The following is an 8,442-nucleotide window of genomic DNA, read 5'->3' on the forward strand; positions in this document are numbered from 1 at the left end:
CACATAACTTTTCCACTCGTAATCAGTGCTTTCACACCTTGCTGTGAATTGTGTCTTGTCATTTTTCAAATTGAAGTAGTCAAACACATTTGTGATTGCATAATGGTTCAAAGCTCTCCTATAATCAACTATATTTTCAAGTTTTGTGCCTATTTTTACCTAGACTGTTCTTGCTAAATGAGTAAGCTTCATCATCAACATTCATTGGTTCATCTTCATTATCAGAATTAAGATGATTGTAATAACTTTCTTCACTAGGAAAACATTCTGGATTAACATGTGGTTCATCTATGTTGCCACATAAGTGGTTAGATAGGGAAAGATTATTTGAGGCGTAGGTATCATACATTGTGAGGTAAATTGTTACTTCTTTCTTTTCTTCACACATGTGAAGCATAGCCATTGACTTTTTTTTAGAATCAAGGTCTATACACGATTGCTCTTGTTCACACTTATCAACATAGGAAATAGAAAATTTTGGATTTTTCTTTAATGAATAATGGCTTATGACTTCTTCATTTAGATGACTCAAGTTTTATGACCATGTATGTATGTAGATGCATTTTTGAGAGCTTAAGCAAAATATATTTTCCTATAAGTGTTCTCTGCTAGCGGAAAAACACTATATTTCACTTTTTGGTTGTATTTTAATGATGGTATGTCACAACTAGCATTTTTGCTAGGAAATTCCACTCTCATGTAATCATTCACCTAGTATAATAACTTTTACTCTATGCTCATTCAAATACATCTCATATGTTCAACTAAGGGCTGAAAACCTTAGAAATCCCGGTTCAAGTTCTTCATGGACTAGGATTTTCTTACTAGGCCTAACAAACCAATAAGCATTCAATTCGACTATTTTGGGCCTAAAAACCCTAATTGGGTTCTAAATGGACCCACATTCATAAAACTTAACATATTGGGCTATGTGGACCTAAAATAATTCATGTTATCCCTATTGAGCCAAGTTGGGCCATAAACTCCATTTCCTTGACTCTAATGGGTCGTGAACCATCTTAACGGCCTAATGGGCCAAAAAATATTTATTGTGGGCCTCATAAACTCGAACTAAGACAAGAAAGGGGCCCAAATCCTCTCATTTCCTTTCTCCTTACCCATTCTCGGCCCAAACAACAACAACAACAACAATAATAATAATAATAATAATAATAATAATAATAATAATAATAATAATAATAATAATAATAATAATAATAATAATAATAATAAGAGATAAGAAGGGGATGGAAGCCTTAACACCTCAATGTTGCAATGTGGTAATCCATGCACAAAACACCACCATACAACCATGTAAATCACATACTTCTATGCAAGACTCTCTCACTCCCTCTATTCTCTCCAAATTCTCGGCCATAAGGACCTCCCCACCATCATCTCTCATTTCAAACACAACATTCTCTTATCTTTACCTCTTAAACTCAAGGAAATCCTCTCATCCTTCCTCATTAAAATCATGGGTGTGTGTGGGTGTTTCAAGAGTGTTCTTCAAGGTTTCAACCTCTTGGTAAGTGGTTATCATGTGTAAACACCTACTTTCCATCTTAATGTTAAGAACTCTTTCTTACATAGCCTTATTTCATGATCTAACTCCCTAGAACCATCTAAGTTCGAAAACTTCCTCAAGGAGTTGCTAGGGCCGAAATCGTCTCTCAAATCTTCACCAAAAACCAAGAACAACAAGCAAAGGTGAGTTCATACTGTTAGAACAAAGTTCTATCAGGATCGTATGATTCTAAGCAAAATATAAACAAGAACGTAATGAAGAACACAAGTGTTGCACTGAATATGTCGAATGATTAATGCAAAGATACCCCAGAAGAGCTCGATAAAGAACTTCAATCTGTAGAGGTATTATAGGGTTACAAGAATCAACGTAATCGACTATTCTATCTTATACGCATACATGCATGCATATATTTATATTAAAACCCTAACAACTTATCTAGATAAAAGGAAACTATTCTAGATAACTACGGATGGACAAGCCCAATCCGATTACAAAACCAAAAGGCCCAAGACACAACACTAAAATACTTAACAATCTCTCCCTTTGCGTCCTTGGAGCAGAAACTTCATCCCCTTTTCACAACAGAGGCCTTTTTCACGGTTTCAAATATCCTCGGTATAATGGCCAAAATCTAATGTCTAAACGTTATGTACCACCGAAGCATATCTGTGAAGTTCTTTTTATCCACTGCTGAGTTCTGCTTGCATCGATGAATGATATTGATTATATGCTCCAGACAGTCTGTTGAAAACAGATGCTTGTCAACCAAAGCAAACAAAAACTTGTGCCTCTCACCCTTCGTGAACATGACAATCAAATTTGTTGAATCAATCTGCCCCAACTTCATCTGATTCACATCACCAGGCTTAGACGTTGGCTTGACTGACGGTTTTTTGTTCATCACCTTTGCTATCTCCTGATCCATAGTGGCAAGCTCATGGACATAGGAGGCCAACATTCTTTTTAGATGTTTTAGAATCAGCTCATACTCCCTTTGATTTAAGAGCAAAATGTTGTATAGCAGAATCCAATCATGTGGATTAAGGTTGGGAAGATCTGCCAGAGAAATAAAGTATTCCGTATTTGTTGTACCACGGTTGATCTTGAAGTTTACATTCACAAACCTCCCAGCAGGTGACGGTTTCAGTACCTTGACTTTTGTAATTTTCTGTGCACTCCAAGTCAAGTACTGTGGTTGACCATTCTTCAAATAAAAATCTACTAACTCTCTGTCAACCTTCGGATTCGGATGAGGAACCTCAACAGTGACATCGAAACAATGAAAGGTAAATGCTTTTCTTGTGATTGGCATGTCGAACTGCGAGTCCTTTGAATTGTCACATTCAAACGAAGCAATCGGTTCCAACCAGTACACAGAAGGAAACTCAATCGCCTGATTGATGAGTGTATCTCTGTCCCATTCTGGAAACAGAGTCTTCTTGCATTGCAAGACATCCTCCTCTTCCTTATTCTTTGCCTCTTGTGCCATCTTCATCGTTTCATCAAGCTCTTTGTCCCTCTTCTTTCTTTTAAGGGCTTCAGCGATAGTCTCTTCAGTATCACTATCACTATCGACTTGAACTTTCTTTCCAGAAACCGAAGCTAAATTATCCTTCAGTTATGTTTTGTCTTTCAGATCTGCACTCTCTTCTCCCCCTTGTTTCAGAAGAAAGACCTTCTCCGAGACACCCTTCATCTCACTAAGAATTGTAATTGCAGGAAGGAGTTTGGACTGGAGATGCTTCCGAATGGTTAAAGTCAAGAAGGGATCATGAGCTTCAAGAAGAGTAGTCAAGATATTTTTCACATCACCAGCACAACTTTGATAAACTGCCCTTTGAGTCTTTAATAGATAGATCTCTTTTTCTTCCTGGGCCAGTTGAACTTTTTGGAGATCAATTGTAGCTTGGTGTTTTATCAGGTCCTCCTTCAACGTACTTTCTGCAGAAAGAGAAGCAAAACGAGAGTACAGAGATTGGAGAAAAGATGTGGATTCTGTTTTGAGATCAGTACGAAGGGCTTCAAATTTTGTGGTTTCATCCTGAAGAGTTTTAGAGAAGGAGTCCACCGAAGCTTGATATTTGGCCGCATTTGTGTTAGTATGAGCTTTCAGAGAATCAAGGAAAATCTGAGTTGTGTGAACAACCTCAGTAACCTCCTTTGTGGCCTTTGAACAAGAAGTGGCTGACTTATCAACTGCTTCTGTGGATTTCTCAATAGCATCGGTGTATTGCTTAATGGCAGTCTCCAAGAAGGCTTTTAAAACAACACTGCCATAAGCTTTGCTATCAGCAAGCAGTCGCTCCAACTTTTCATTGATGTCCTGTATATGTTGACTGGTGATAGGAGCATCAGGATCATTATCTGTTGGAATTCTATAAGGACTGTAATACAGCGAGTCATAGTCCTCATCATCTCCACCAAGAGTAGCACCAGAGGTAGAGGATGGGGTTGGGGATGGTGGTATGTTGATAACAGGAGTATCAATCACAGTAGTAGCCCCTGTATCAGATACATTGACTTCTACTGGGATTTTGGGAATGATGGTAGTGATGGATTCGGTTATAAGAGGAGTTAAGATAGGTATAGTTGAGACAGGAACAGAGGTAATGATGGTTGAAGGGGGTAGAGAAGTTGGTTCAGTAAGAATGGGTGGTATATCGGTGGGAGCAGAAAGTGGAGCTTTCTGTTTTGGTGATGGAGGTGGAGTGGAAATTTTAGTAGTTTTGGGAGAGGCTGGTGGAGTTGGGATTTTGGTACTTTTAGGAAATGGAGGTGGGGTTGGAGATCTTCAAGGTGTGGGCTCTCTGGTTGAAACCTGAGGATTCTCCACTTCTGCGTCTTGATCTTCAACCGTATCAGATCCAGGAGAAAAGTTCCCCTTGGGTCTGTTAGCCATCTTCTTTATCTTCTTCGGTTTTGATTGAGAAGAATCCCCTTCACCAGACTTTCTCTTTGAAGATTTTGGCTTACCCTCCTTAGTTTCTTCTTTCTCTTTCTTTATTATCCATTTGCCTCTGTTAGCAGGCTGATCCAAGGCATCCAGTGCGGCTTGTTGTTCTTCAGACAAAACCCTTTGACCAATAGGAGAGCATTTACGATATTCAGCCATCACATTGCTTTATGCTGAAACACACCTGTACATGGATTCCAGAATCAATCCATAGTGATGAAACTTACTTGGATCGGATATGATGATCTTCTTTGTATGGAATGAGGCAATAGAGGCAAGAAGAGCATCCTTCATGACAGGTATCTCCAAAGAATCCATGGCCTTCTTTGTAATCAGGGTCCAGAAATGACCACAAGAGATCTCTGAATGACAGGTCGTTGTGTTTAAACTCTGTACTACTTGGGACCAGATTATAGTGCCATAATCTAGGTTGATCCCGTTGTATAAACCATAAAGAATGGTAAGAAAACCTTTGCTTGTTGTGTCTGAACCACCACATCTTTCCGGCAAACCCTTGATTAACAATGTCAGCAACCCATTCCATTGCGATGGTAAACACGATTTCTTGACCTTTGCAATCGTTGTAAGCACATCTGTGTATCCCATCTCAAACATCATCGTGAATAGTTGTGTTGTAGTGACGAAATCAGGCGAGATGATCGAAGAGTCAACTGCAAGCCCTAGAATGGAACAAAACTTCGCCTTAGAGATCGAGGATTTCTTGTCGTGAATGGTGAAGTAGATGTGATCTTTATTCTTGTCGTAAGTCGCCGATGAGTAGACTTGAGATAGCAACGACATTGGAACCGCTTCAAACTGGGTTAGAGCCAACAACAGGGGGGAGTACTTTAGACATTCCACAACATGTAGCATATATGAGTCATATAGGAATGGAGTCATTTCGATAATCATGTTTTGGTTGGGTTTGATTGCAAGCAAGGAGGATGTTGCAGTTTGATCATGTGCAGAAGATGAAGTCGCCATTGATAAACGAAGAAGAAGATGAACAGTGTGAACGTGTAGGGGTGAGATAATTCGAGATTGGTAAATGAGAAATAAAATGATCTCCCCTATTTATACCGTTGCCTGGAGAGAGAAAAATGTGATGATGAGGTTGCTAAAGCGTCGCCTGAAAAAGCGCGATTTGACAGTGTGGTTAATCCCAGGAAAACGTCAGCACGCGTGGGTTTTGAAATGGATCAAATGTACGCGCCGAAATCTGATCTTCATACCGTTTGAAATTCCATATAGTCCCTTGTTTGGTCGCAACCGATAACCAAAACTTATACCAAACATCAATAAGAATGTTGGAAAATATTAATTTTTATGCATAAGAGTGTGAAAGATAAAGAAATAAAGCAAGTGTGTATTTGACGTGAGTGATGTCTCTTTAGAAGACAGAAAGCAGAGGATTCCGGGCAAGAATCACTTCCTTCAAAGTCAAGAGAGACTTGAAGTGCTTGTGTGGTTTCCCGAAAAATACGATCAACTGTTTGTTAATAAACATTGAAAGGCTTCTTTTGAACACAGGTATTGGGTGGCTGTCCTCCAACCGAACATCGAGTTTTAACATAAAACCGATTGTTGGTAGAGGTACCTATGAGACCGATGTAACAGGTAGGTGGGATTTATTATTATGGTAATGACTTATAGGAAGTAGAAATCTCAAAAAAAATAAACTGGACCTCTTTGGGAAGAAATGTCTTGGCTGTAGACAATTTCATAAAAGATCACACAAAATAAAAAGAGATTTCCTTAGGTAACCAGTAAATGCTTGAGTATATCACTCACCGTCAATTCGTTTTTGGTGTCGGATTTTGGGTTTCACTTAGAACGTGGTAATCGTATCCAAGATCATAAACACAGATGTTGTGTAACCATAAACCTCAGTGGTAAAGACCAAGAGTCTCAAGGGTTACGTTAGTGAACCGAAGGTAGATGGAGAATATGAGGAGGTGGTTTAGGAACCGAATGTACCTTCTGCTAGATAAGCGTGACAGAGCAGAGAAACTCTTAACTCATATGAGAAGAGTAAGGTAACTCTAGACCGAGTGAGGTAAAATAGCCTGATTTGGAAGAAACGATGGGTATCGATCGAATCATTAAGGCTTACTCAAGATCATAGAGGCTTAAGACAACATACATCAACATGCTTCTAGGGACCCTTAAATAGGTTGTGTGAAAGTTGAAACATACCTGCTTTAGATCTATCGACGATTATACTTGTGTTTACCTATTAATGACTGAAACCAAACAAAACAAACAAGCAATTGAAACAAATAAAAAAGATAAAATATTTTTGGATTTTTGAAATTTTTCTGAAAAAGAATAAAAACAGAAAGATAAAATATTTTTGGATTTTTGAAATTTTTCTAAAAAAGAATAAAAACAGAAAGATAAAATATTTTTGGATTTTTGAAATTTTTCTGAAAAAGGATAAAAACAGAAAGACTTACAAAATATACAACCGAAACCTTATCTTATTAATGAGAGAAGCAAAATAGATCGATCATGCAATTTTCCTCTGTTCCGGAGAATTACGGACCCGAAATAGACAGAGCGGTCTGTTCATGTCGGTTCCCCAAAAATCTAGAGCAGAGATAGACCGAGCGGTCTGTCTATTTCGGTTGTCTTGATTTTAACGAGAGATTTGAGGATTCGGTACCGACTCTCCTTCCATCATACCCAAACCTTGTAAGATTTTATTGAAGGTTGTTCCTGGTAAGGCTTTAGTAAAGATGTCTGCCAGTTGATCAGCAGAACGAACAAAATGTACTTCTACATTCCTGTCTTCTACATGATCCTTGATGAAATGATACCTGAGTGCAATGTGCTTGGTTTTTGAATGTTGCACTGGATTATGACAAATCCTGATTGCACTTTCAGAGTCACAATAGAGATGGATCTTTTTCATACTCAGCCCATCATCTCTTAACTGACTTTGAATCCAAACAACCTGAGAGGTACATGATGCGGCAACAATGTATTCTGCTTCTGCTGTGGATAAAAAAACACAAGTTTGTTTCTTTGATTGCCAACTGACAAGTTTTCCGTCAAGGAATTGACATCCTCCGGTAGTGCTTTTCCTGTCCAGTCCACATTCTCCAAGACCAGCATCTGAAAAGGCTTGTATGAAGAATCCAGATCTTGTAGGATACCAGAGACCGAGAAATGAAGTCTTCTTCAGATATCGAAAAGTATTCTTCACAGCAAGCATGTGGGGTTCTCTTGGATTAGCTTGAAACCTGGCACAATAACAAACATAAAACATGATATCTGGTCTACTAGCTGTTAGATACATAAGGGATCCTATCATTTGTCGATAAAGAGTTATGTCCACAGCCGGTTTCTCCAGGGATGGAGTTAGCTTGGTGCCGAATGCCATAAGAACCTTTACTTTCGAATCACCCTTCATTCCAAATTTAGTCAGCAGATTTTTAGTGTATGCTTCCTGGTTTATAAAGATACCTTATGGTCGCTGTCTAATATTCAAACCGAGGAAAAAGTTAATTGGACCCATTGTGCTCATTTCAAATTTAGTCTCCATCAACTTTCTGAATTCAGCGGTTAAGCTAGGATTCGTGGAACCGAAGATGATAGCATCGACATAAATCTGAACAATCATCAAATGTTCGCCTTCCTTCTTTCGAAAGAAGATTGGGTCAACCGAACCTTGTTTAAACTTTGACATTTTTAGAAAGCGAGTAAGCGTTTCATACTAGGCTCTTGGTGCTTGCTTTAGCCCATAGACAGCTTTATCCAACACATAGCAATGATCCGGATACTTTTCATTCACAAAACCAGGTGGTTGCTCAACATAGACAGTTTCTTCTAATTCTCAAGAATGCACATTTGACATCCATTTGGAAAACTTCGAAGTTCTTGTGAGCGGCATATGCTAGAAAAATTCGAACAGACTCTAACCTTGCCACAGGAGCAAAAGTTTCTTCCTAATCAA

This window comes from Lactuca sativa, chromosome 4 (assembly GCF_002870075.4).
Source record: "Lactuca sativa cultivar Salinas chromosome 4, Lsat_Salinas_v11, whole genome shotgun sequence".
NCBI lineage: Eukaryota > Viridiplantae > Streptophyta > Magnoliopsida > Asterales > Asteraceae > Lactuca > Lactuca sativa.